This window comes from Amblyomma maculatum, chromosome 8 (assembly GCF_055883805.1).
Source record: "Amblyomma maculatum isolate TAMU_Amacu chromosome 8, ASM5588380v1, whole genome shotgun sequence".
NCBI classification, from domain to species: domain Eukaryota; kingdom Metazoa; phylum Arthropoda; class Arachnida; order Ixodida; family Ixodidae; genus Amblyomma; species Amblyomma maculatum.
In genome coordinates, this window is record NC_139351.1 from 52,540,734 (window position 1) to 52,552,942 (window position 12,209).

The following is a 12,209-nucleotide window of genomic DNA, read 5'->3' on the forward strand; positions in this document are numbered from 1 at the left end:
CAGACGTAGCACACTTGCCTCGTGGGGCGGTACTGGTAGCACGGTAGTTCACCTCCGTAGTATATTACGAATTTCGTCAAGATCGGGCCGTCAAACGTGATCACTGCGGTCCTGAATTTTCCAAGCATCCTTGCCTGAAGAATGGTTACTCCTTGAGTTCTGACTCGAAGGTGTGCTTTCAGCTCTTCGGGAGGCGTTCCTGGGTCAACACCGTGTATTACGCCGTGAAAGACGTCCTCCGGAGCTGCCACGTAAGCGTTTATCTCGTACGACTTTCCGGCGAATTTAAGGCGGGTAATGCGCTGCACCAGGTGAGCCGTTTCTTAATGTGGGGTGCGAACGATAATGATGTTTGATCCTGTACGAAGCCTTACAAGTATGTCCTCGTCTTTGCATTGTTGGCCGCACGCCATGATAACGGCGCGCGCTACTTGGTGTGTGGTGAGTGATTTCACCATGAGTCATTTCTTGGGTCAAAAAATTATTTTGATGTCATTTTTGGGGAGTCGCGGCCGTCTTCGCCTAGGCCTCCTCTGCTCCCCCTGTCCAGTCTTGTTGCAGCCGGTTGCATTACCCGGTGATCTTCCATTATGAGGTTGGGCGTCCAGGCCGGTTCCCGTGCCTTTCCCTTGTCCATGTCTCTGAAGTTTTTTTTTCTGGCGCTTGGATTGAACAAGCTCCCAACTGGCATCGTTGTTGTACCAGACGCGCTCCAAAGAGGAATCAGACGTGATTCCGTCTTCGCTTCCTGACTCGGCATCTCCAAAGTCTCCAAACACAGCAAATGCTGCATCCCCTAGATGCCATGTTTCAAGCGGTAAGACCATTTTTTCGAAACTTTACCGGACTTGAAAGTTCCAAGGCGGGCGCCAACCCGCTAACCCTGACGGGACGCCGAGCGCAACATCGGGAGAGCATGGGACACTAGGCTCATTGACGACGGCGCCTAGCACCGACGCTTCTTCAGAGAGAGACCATATAGCAGGGCCAAGCCAAACCACCTGGGGAACTTTAACGTGTGCGCTTACATCACACAGCACACGACGCCTCTTCGTTTCGTCTCCATGGAAACGCAGCCGCCGAGGTCGGGTTCGAACCAGGGTACTCCGGCACAGTAGCCGGGCGTCTTACCACTGCACCACCCCGGAGGGGCGGGGACGTGATGTTAGCAGCGGCAGACGAGGGTAGATAAGCGCATCGGAAGCAAGGCGCGAGGCCTTTTTTTGCCCCGGCGGAGAAGCCGGCGCGGGGCAGCCGGCGAGCGTCATAAGCCAGCAGGGTGTGCACGGACGACTGAAAGAAGATCGCCTGCACTAAGATGGAAGCAGTGCCTGCAGAAACGGCCTAGGCGTATTCGTCTGAGTTGCTGTCACGCGAGGAGCAATGGTGTCACGCGAAGGCAGCCTCCTCAGTTCAGGAAGCCGTGTACCCGAGCCATCTCACGAGTCCGGCTGACAAGGCTACGCTGATCCAGGCTGGGGCTTAACAGCAGAGTCTCCCACTGCTCTTCGGTTATGGCCATGGTGTTTATAGTACCAGTTGATCTCTTGCATCCCCACACCTCATGCTGTCGCGCGTTTGGTGCGCTGCAAAAAGCGCATTCATATCTGTAGGTGGTGGGCGAGATTCTGTAAGGTGTCGTGGAGGTGGCTGTTGGTTTAGATTTTTCGGAGTGTGACTGCTTCTTCTGTGGTTAGTTTCTTGTGGGGTGGGGAATATTTTCTTCTGTCAAGTCTGTAATGCAGGCGGATGTCAGCATATTTCTTGGGTACATTATGTGTGCTCCGAAACCCCTCTGGACGTGGTGCCCGGTTAGCATATGCTCGGGATGAGGCGTTTGCGGCCTCGTTTCCTTTCAAGTTAGTGTGTCCCGGAGTCTATATGATGTAGGTATCTGGGAGGTGATGAGTTGTGGTGCTTTGAGGATTTGAAGTGATATGCTGGAAATTCTTCCCTTTTTGGTAGTTTCTGCATGCATACTGTGAATCGTGAGAATGACGACGTGTTCTTCGTTCGTCAAGACCGCCAATGCAATTGCTGCTTCTTCGGCTGCGTCAGTGTCATTTCTTGGAATAGTTGCCGAGGTCTTTTCCGTAAATGTGGAACACATGACGCTCATGGAGTGGGCTTTTCTTCCCGGGTATTTTGCTGCATCAGTGTACCTGTTCCCGGATTTGTTCTATGCGCTTTGCTCAGGGCTCGAACCCTTGCCAGGCGCCGGTCTTTGTTGTATCTAGGATGCATACTTCGCGGGATGGGTGCTACGGTGATGTATCAGCAGATTTCGTCCGGGATGCGCTGCTTTGTGGTTATTTTTTCTAAGCCCTCTTTGTATCCCACTTTCTTGAGAGTTGCACGTCCAGTTTCTGTTAGTTTTAATTGATTACTTTGTGGGCCTCGGCAAGCTCGTCCCACGTGTTATGAAGGCGGAGGTGGAGAATGCGTTGCGTAGATGCACGTTCGGATATACCGATGGCGATTTTGACGGCTTTATGGAGGAGAGTATTGAGTTTTTCCACTTCTGCTTTCTATAGATCTAAATACGGTGTTCCATATGTAATGCGGCTTATGATGAGAGCCTGGATGATGCGGATGGTATATTGTTCTTTCATACCGTGTCTTCTGCTGGCCACGCGGCGGACCAGATGCGCCACTTGAGTAACAGTAGCCTGAAGTCTCGGGAGTATTGCAGACCCTGATCCATCTTTCGGGATGTTTAGGCCAAGAATGCTAAGAGAGTTGGCTTCAGGAATAGGGGTTCCGTCAAGAAAGATGTCCGGATGAGCAATGTCATATTTTGGTGGTCTTCCTCGAATTCTGGCTTTAAGAACTACGTGTGCAGATTTCTCTGATGTGGAAATGAGTCCGCAATTTCTTAGGTAGTTATTAGTGCAGTCGACGGCTTCCTGAAGGGCGTCTTGCTGCTGTCTTGGGCAGCCGCCTCGAATCCATATTGTTATATTATCGGCATATAGAGCATGTCGTATGCCATTGATTTTATCGAGATCCCTCGGGAGTTTCATCATAGCGATATTAAATAAGAGGGCTGATATAAAAGAGCCTTGCGGGGTGCCTTTGTCCGCTACCAGGAATTTGTCCGTCTCTAGATTCCCCAGGCTTATAGTGGCCGTACTATTCGTCAAAAATGTATGAACATAGTTATATGCTCGCTGTCCCCAAATGGTGTCGTGTAGGTTGCGAAGAATTGAGGCTTGTGAAACGTTGTCAAACGCTCCCTTTATATCCATTGCAAGAATGATGCTCTTACTGTATTTGTCAAGATGGTCAATATTATCCTCTTTGAGTTGGAGTAGGTTATCTTGTGCGGATAGGTGTTGTCTGCATCCATAGAGCGTATTGGGAATGTGCCCTTGATCTTCCAGATGGTTTGTGAGGTGGATCAGGACCATGTGCTCGTAGAGCTTCCTTGTACATGAAGTGAGGGATATAGGTCGTAGGCTCCCAAGTCCTGGTGGTATGTTGGGCTTGGGAATCATGATCATCTCAGCGTGTTTCCACGCTTCTGGTATGTCCCCCGTCTCCTAGCGGTTGTTGATTTGCTCAAGGAGGTACTTCGTTGCTTCTTGGTTAAGGTTGCGTACGATTCTGCTGGTTATTCGGTCCTTGCCAGGGGTGTTATTCCGGGTGAGCTTTACCAGGGACGCTAGCAGTTCCGTCATCGTAAAAGGCCGATCAAGGTCGTCATTCCTGCTCCCTTGGTACGTCGGGTGCATGTTGTGCGGACGTACAAACTTCCGTCGGTGAACTGCTGCTTAATCGCATTCAGGATTTCGTGCTTCATTTTATCGTGAGAATGTAATATTTTAGCCAAGTTTTTCCGAGATGTAGATTTAGACTTTAGTGCCGATGAGAGATTTGGTGAATTGCTTCTTATATACCAGTCAAGCGCAGAAGCTAAAGTGCACTTACGCAGAGTGCACTTTGCAGCTGAAAAGCGACTTTACGCAATGAAGTGCTAAAAGAGAAAGCGGAGTGCACTCGCATAAGCGCACGTTTGTACGAAACTGACAACTGAGAAACATTCTTAAAAAAAATTGGAACCTCCAAGCTTGAAGTTCACAGAACTGCTTTTTGAAGTAGTAAAACACTCAAAAAATGCTTAAAATTTGACACCGGGGCATGATTCAGAGACCCCCTATTACCAACACTATGAACAATAGAAATCGCTCCCTAACTGGAAGCGGCGTAGCCGCAGTGGCGCACCACGCTCAATTTAGAAGTTGCGTACGTGCTGACAGCATGTTTTGGTTATGTGATATTTTGTCCGTCGCTATTATAAAACAATTCCACAAATAAAGATATGTAAAAAGTGCATAAAATAAACTAGTATACATATCGTATTGCATAATACATTTGTGACGAAGAAATGTCTGCCGGCGAGGCTACGCGCTCGGCCCTCAAAGTCTGTTTTACGAACACACTCCGACCTGAGTGCACACTTTGGCAAGCGCACTTATGTTACGCTGTTTAGCAGGTGTATAGGGCACTTTTCATAAGTGAGAGTCGCCGTAAATGTACTTTGACGCGCTTGACAGGGGTATACATTTTATTCAGGATTTGTTGCTCCGTTGCATCGTGGGAATGTAATATTTTAGCCAAGGTTTTCCGAGATGTATATTTAGACTCTAAAGTGCCGATGAGAAATTTCAGAATGTTTCAAGTATTACGAGTAGTCAGAGTTCCTTGTAGCCGATCGCAAAACTGGTTCCAGTTTTGCCTTTGGAGGTCTTCGGCATAATCTTCAGCCTGTTTGGTGAGTTTGGCAATCCGCTTCTTTAGGGTTCTGTTTCTTTTCTGCTTTCTCAATCTTCTAAGGAGTCCTCGCCGGGCTTCCCAAACATGCAGTAGATGAGAATCCACAGCCGGTGTTTGTGTCGTCAGTGGGATATGTTTCGTGTGACATTCGACCTTTTCTACACTCTCAATCTCATTCCACATAGGTTCCAGTTATAAGTGTAACTTTAAAAAAAATTCCGCTTAATAAGTGGAACTTTTTAAAAGTTCCATTTATAAGCTGAACGTATGTGGAACCAGATTAGGAGAGTACTAAGGAGTTAGTCCAGGCTTCGAAGTCGACCGTAAATTGAGTGCGTTATCTTTTCTGAAAGCATCCCAGTTCGTAAGGCGAGCTTTGCCGATGCGAAGCGGTGCCTTCGTATGAATAATTTTAATTTGGATCACGTGGTTATCAGTGCCAAGAGTCTCTTCGAGCCTGTTCCACGCAACTTGCGAGATGCCCCTCGTGAACGTCAAATCAGGATTTGTGTGTCTGCAAACACTGTTGCCAATTCTGGTGGGTGTGTGGGGGTCATTACACAGAGTTAGTTGCTGATGCTGGATCGTATCATGCACCCGGACACCCTTTTTGTTGGCTTTGATGTAACCCCATACAGTGTGGTGGGCGTTGAAATCTCCTACCAAAATAAGCTTGTGCACCCCTTGTGTAAGCAGGTCCACTTCCCGCATGAGAGCATCAAAGCCTGCCAGGGAATCTCTGGGAGGACTGTGCAGATTAAGGACCAACAGGCTTTGCTCACTCTTCCTGTTAGGGATTACTTCAAAGGTAGAAGAAAATTTTTATGAAGTCTACCTAAAATTATAGCCTAAACAAAAGACTTCATTTATGTTTTTTGTTTGTTTTCGTCGATGCATCACAATTTGCCATTTATGATCGGCCTTTCTATACTGAAAGAAAATTGAAATGCACATAAGCTATTGATTCCAATTCCAGCTATGCAAATGGCACTAATTATCAATTTGAGACTTTTTGCTTGCTTATGCCTTATAGTTCCCGAGAAAAAGGTACAGATAGCTCCAAACCGTTGTTTTGTGAATTATGACAACATAATATTCCATACTTATATTATTCTTCAAAACTTATCTGGGCTGTAGTGTTTGAAGTGGGGGCATTGCTGCATTGCTATACTGTTCGTTATTTTTTTTTTGCAGTCTCTTTTTTCCATGTTTTGCTTAAGATCCAAGCATAAAATCGCTTTTTGGACCCGCCTTCTCTCTATATATATTAGCGCTAGCACACCGAGGTCCTGGGGTTGCTCTCAAATTTTTCCTCACCCTTACTCGCACTACATTTCCTTTACTAAACCATGTAATGCATCATCTATAGCTGCCTCGACTGTTTTGAGACTGACAAATGTGGATTTAGTACACGTACCTTAAATTAATTGGTTTAGTGCTTCATGAAATTTGGGTTCTTCCGTGGACACATCTTGACAGCTGTACGGGTGCGAAAGGTCGCGGTAAATGAGTTGCACAGCGTCCATTACTAAGTATATTTCAAACCGACACCGAAATCGAAGTTTAGGATCAAAAAGTTCACAGCAATTACTTTCTGCAAGTGTTGGAAATGAACAGACCACGTTTAGGCACACCACTTTTTCAGTCTACGTGTCAAAGAAAAAGCACAATTAAATATTTTTAAACCGCGAACACCCAAATATGATGTATTCTCTGAAACATAAAAAAATTCTCTCATCATTCTCACAAATTCTCACATCTCTCAGATTATTGTAAAAATCTCAAAGTCAAATTTGTTGACCAAACTAAGTCTCACTCCTCCTTAATATGCACGGACATTGTTTCCATGTGCATGTACTAATTATTGGTCGCAGGCATACAGTGGGCGAATGAGTCTGTAGATCCTTGTTCTCTTTGATTTCGTGCTCGCAGTATTTGTAGCTAAAGTTATTCGGGGTCTCCCCTTTAGGTAGCGTCTGCACAGCCCCATAGGTCACTGTAAGTTGTCTCTCTGTTACTTTCGTATGTTTCGCTTACTTCTTAAAGAGAAAGTTGGCCGGTCGACACTGTCAGCGCTGAGATTCGTTTAATCGGCTTTTTGTTTTCTCGAGTCGTCTTCTGCATTATTTTTGTTTACATTCTGCATTTATATGGCAAGCTGTATGTGATTCTTTAGAAGTAAAACCTTTTCAATATTGTTCTTGCATTCCTTCGGCCGTTGAAAATGTTTGTATTCATTTCATTGTCATGGTCGTTACGACGCTGGTAACAGCTTCACCATACTAATTTCTTCTTATGAACTTTTATCTACACATTCATATTGCTGCTTTTTGGCACACGATTTTCTGCTTTCATGTGTTGCCTACATCTTATTGGATAGCTTCTATAATGGTGTAGACATTGTATTGATCTCTGCCTTTTACGTCGAGCATGTTAGTTGGAATTTCCTTGCATGCAGATCGGGGAAGGCCGCTTCCCTCTGATGTCTCCTCGCTGAGAGAGCCACCACTGCAAGTGACACAGATGTTGATAATGATGTTATGAGTTTGTGTTGTAAGTCTTCATTTATCGATCTTTTCCAGTGAGTCTTGCCATGAAAGCGTTGAACACCGGTCGAATGACAGCTCCGTAGAGAGTACCTGTACTTGGCACATGATGGTACTCAACTGTAATTCAAAGCGTTCAGTATAACTTTTGGTTGGGCTGGTATATGCGAATTTTTGTGATCGTTTTTGGAATCCATTAAGGCCAAACTTTCGACGATGTATCTTTGATGCTGAAGGCAAGTTATAACTGTGGAAATTTCAAAGCTATCTAAAACCTCCCCTTCTTCGAAGCCCGTATTAAATGCATTACAACTCAGCTCCATAGAAGCAGGAGCAGCCATTGCTGCTCGGACGCAATGTTGCTGAAAATCCTATTAGCGCTGCAAGCCGATCCAAGGAAGGAGAGTATGTCCGGTCCAGGTGCACTTTGAGTATGCCTAAAGAACTGTTCTTCGTGAGATCTTCATATACAACTACGTCATCAAACAGCCGCGCCGGGATGGCGCAGTGTTTACGGCGCTCGACTACTGTGCCCATGGTAGCGCGATCGAATCCCGGCCTCGGCGGCTGCGTTTCGATGCATGCGAAACGGAGTGGCGTCCGTGTGCTGTGCGGCGTCAGAGCACGTTAAAGAACCCCAGGTGGTCGAAATTTTCGGAGGCCTTCACTACGGCGTCTCTAATAGTCTGAGTCGCTTTGGGACGTTAAACCCCACCAAACCAAACAAAACATCACTAAACGCATTAACGTCATTGTATAGTCAGAGCAACCAGTGAGTGATTCATACATTGTACCTTTAGCAGGCTACGTTACGACTACTACCTGTGAGAGTGCATCAACCTTGAAATATTTTTTCCGGCATGCTGCATGCCTTTCCACTGTTTCCCAGGTTCTCCTAGTCTGGTCTGGTGTGAATAGACGCTCTTGAATGCAGCCTTTGAAGCGATGCTGTTTTTAATCTTATTTTCGTGGGGTAGTATATAAAAATTTGCTGTTGCAAATGAAGCTGAAATCAAATTTTTGATGAGTGTCCTGAACGGAATGTCAGTGACAGGACACATTCATTCAAACCTTTCCATACAGAGCACCCCCAGGCTTAAAATTAGCATTCATTCCTTATTTTTTTTCCCGGCATACACAGCGCAGGTAAATGTATATAAAACCACATTTCAGGTTATAGTTTTACCGCTTTAGCTATGGTGACAATGCAGACAGCATAGTGAGGGGAAAAAGTTTCGTCCCCTTGCACTTGAAGATGAGTAGAGCCTGCGATGCCAAGAATTTTCGGTGCGAGTTCCGAACACGCTTTCTGTTTCACTAGCATCGGCATAGCACATTTGAACGAGCCGCTTCGACACAGGCCATGAGTAAGTTTGTAATCGTACATTTTGCAGTGATGGGATTACAAGTTCTCAAATCACAGGTAGCGTCGGGCTGCCGATTTCGAAGGCAGTCCAACGCCACCGCAACGCCTAACCATATACTTTGTAATACATGTATAAACGGCTGTGGCAGGGCACGAGGGCATGTCATGGCATGCACCAGCCCTTGGCAAACAAATTTTAATTCATTAGAAATTAACTTTTCAGTTTACTCTAAAATAAATTTACAGACAGGTTACGTATTGCCCTTTCATATAATAAATGAATACCGTGCGTAAATAGCAGGCAAGAAATATATATTATATATCCTTATCCGTGGTTCTCGCAAGACTGCATGCGCGGTTCCATTGTTAAGTGAGCGTGGTTCGATGCTAACATTTCGTGAGTCCTGAGTCCTGCCGCTACCGACTCAAAGACGGCGCTGTATTTTTGCTGTATAGTCTGACCTGGCCTTCCTGTATTGTTCTGGTTTCGTATGATATTAAAATCAGGTTTTGAACACTTTTTAGCGGACATGACCTAGGTGAGATAGTTTTATATGCTATCCCTGTCAACATATTTTTTTACGACTACATAAACGGCATAACTTTTTAAGAGCACAGCTCATGGATGTCTTTAATTGAAAGCAGAAGAAACGGGATGATTACACATAGAAGCACAATATACCTCTCCCGTAGGATACAGAACGACCATGTTCGGGGCTTGTGGCGCCCAGTGCTATTCATATGCTCCTTAAAATACAGCGGTAGCTGCCGCTCCCACAGTTTAGGATCAGCTTCAAAACCAAATCATAAATAGTAGTAATAGTAATGTGCCTACTATCATGCACACCGTCATGAACAACTGAAACGTCGAAGGGTGCGAAATGATAAAATTGCGAATTGAGAAGGCAACTTTTAGGTGCTTCGCGTGTGAAAAATTGAAGCATCGTGTACAACGAAAGCATCTCCTAGCGTTGTTAATCCATTTCGACATTACCTAACAATATCATGTCTCCGCTTAATGTCTCAGTATATCCCTTACAATGCATTAATAAGTAATGTTCGAGAAAATATTTGGTATATATAGTGGCGGCTATATACTAGTTAAATAACTGGACGCTACAAAATATTTATTCCAAGCAGAGAATCAAATATGCAGTGGCAGTGAGTATCACAGAAGGCCTCATCTTCAAGCTACATGAATTTGGATTATAATTTGTAGCCATGCGCATTATCACTCTTTACGTGTAAGGCAAAGAACTGGCGCCAACTACTGCATTAGTTGCGTTTTGCAGTTGCCCTTTGAACAAGCTTAATACTCTCTACTAATTAAAGCGCTAAAACGTGTATCTCTATGACTCTCTTCATGCGGTCCCAAGTGGAACAGACGAGGCTGGATTTCCCAGCAGGTAGTTGCGCCACTGCGATGGGATTTATATCAAAAAGTAACCCTAGAGTTCTTAAGAATTATGAATTACCAAGAGCCCTTTCGCATAACATTTTTTTTCGCCCATTCAAAGTCGAGTCTTAAAATTAGGCTTTTAGATAAATCAAACCAACTGAAAACTGCAACTCACAGGACCATGTGCATGTCATCTGCACGACCGCTTTTCTGGGAACCGAACTTCTTGCTTGTTCAGTGCACCTACTGCCACGCTCCAATCACCAGTACAAAAAAAAAAATACATTTATTGAGAGCTCCTCAATACGATACTTCTTCTAATAAGCGCGGTTCTGTTCACATCCGTTAACTTAGTGTCTAGGTTGCGGTTAACGGCTTCCCAAAAACTCCCAACTCACAAATAAAATGACTGGGAACGTTCCGCTCGACTTCCGCAGCACCCTTATGCGCTGCAGGTGAAATCACATTATTTGCACTCATCCTCTCTACACTTCCAATTACTTGCAAACAATGCACTTGAAGCAACATGAAACTTCCATTCAGCGCCTAAAATACAATGCATAGCATTCTTTCGTAACTCTCTAGTGAGAATGTCTACAAGAACGCTTGTCAACAGTGGTTTATATTTAGAGTTTTTCACTTCTCCAACGAAACCACTCAGCTACTGGGCACACGTTCTCCCACAATGGCTAATACCCACAGTGGGCTAATACAATCCATTTTGAGTTTCAGCTTCGACTCACGAAATGTTAGACGCATATCCACTTTTATTCAAGCGTTTTTGCGAGGCATATTTTATAAAAGATTGTGATGTTTAGCCTAGATTTGCACTTCCAAAGCTCTGCCTTTACGAGAGAAAAACTTTACTTCTGTTGGCCAAGTACAATAAATTAACTTTCTTTGTCCTGTTCAAATCAGACCGAGTCCCTCTTTTTTGATGCATTTCTAATGTGTATGACCAAAATCTACTTCCTCTCACAGATGCTGCCCTCTTTATTTGGATCATCATTTTGAAGATATCAGGTAATGCCATGTGCACTCGTCTGCGGAGTTAAAGGGCGTCTTTATTGGCACCGTATAGGCTGCCCGCGTTTTATCATTTATATATCGGATAAAATTGATGAACCTTCAAACATAAAACTGCTTTGACGTAGCGGAACATATCCATTTCAAAAGAACCACTCAGTTTGGAATCCTCAAGAATGTAAAGGCTTGAAAAATAGACTGAACGGAGATTCAGCGGTTGTCTGCCTGGATATGAAATCAATTTAAGAGAAAGGTGAATAAGGCCTACCAAGATCTTTCGCAGAAAACCACGACGCTTCGAAACCGGCTCGGTTCTTTCTTTTGTTGTGACTACGGGCGAGGCGCAGCTTCGCTCTTTCTGCCCGTTGCAGACGACGTCCTGGTCATTGGAAGCAAACTATGGACGTAGAGATGTAAGTGCCTCCAAGGTGCGATCAACATTCTCCGATATTTATTGAATATGCCAAGACTAGATTAGAAGCCTGCTGCCCGTCGTAGCTTTAATTGCCTTTTAAGGAGCTCCGTGCAAGCGAACTGACTGATCGCATGCCTCAGTGTGATCGGATATAGCTCATCACTGACAGTTCATTCGTCCGCTCTGTGTTGTTTCATTCTCTCCGCGAAATTATTTGTTTCGCCTGCGTAAGAGGCCTGGCTATCTAAGCACGAAATATATATCATGCCACTCCTCATTTCATTGCGGTGATGGTCCTTCGGGCATGTGGTTGCTTTTCGAAATTAATTGTGGTGCTGTATTGTTTGCGGAGACATCAACCGAGACTTAAAAGAAGAGTTAAGAGAATTAACGAAATTAAAAATTATAAATGGACTATATGTTTAGAGCCCGCGTCCTTGGACGCCACATGGCAATGCAGACGTTTCCTTTTTTTAGCTTTAGCGGTTATCACAAGGCGGCTACCCTCGTTCAGATATTTCATCCCCATGATAGGCGTCAGCAGCCGATAATCACAACAGTTGTAGCACGGTTGCATTTAAATTGCGCTCAATGCGCAGCTCTTGGCACAGGTTCTCTTGATGATGAAAGACGGTAAGGGCACAAATTATGAATTAGTTTTGAGAGCATGGACGACCAATT

At 44.8% G+C, this 12,209-nt stretch overlaps 1 long non-coding RNA gene across 2 annotated transcripts in view; it reads left to right on the forward strand.

Annotated features, from left to right (window-relative positions):
* Window positions 1–12,209, forward strand: part of LOC146181164 (uncharacterized) — a 148,503-nt gene that overhangs the window by 105,851 nt on the left and 30,443 nt on the right. For both annotated transcript variants that reach the window (XR_014700173.1, XR_014700177.1), the window contains exon 3: window positions 11,069–11,110. This is a non-coding gene — a long non-coding RNA (uncharacterized LOC146181164). The remainder of the gene's footprint in view (window positions 1–11,068; window positions 11,111–12,209) is intronic.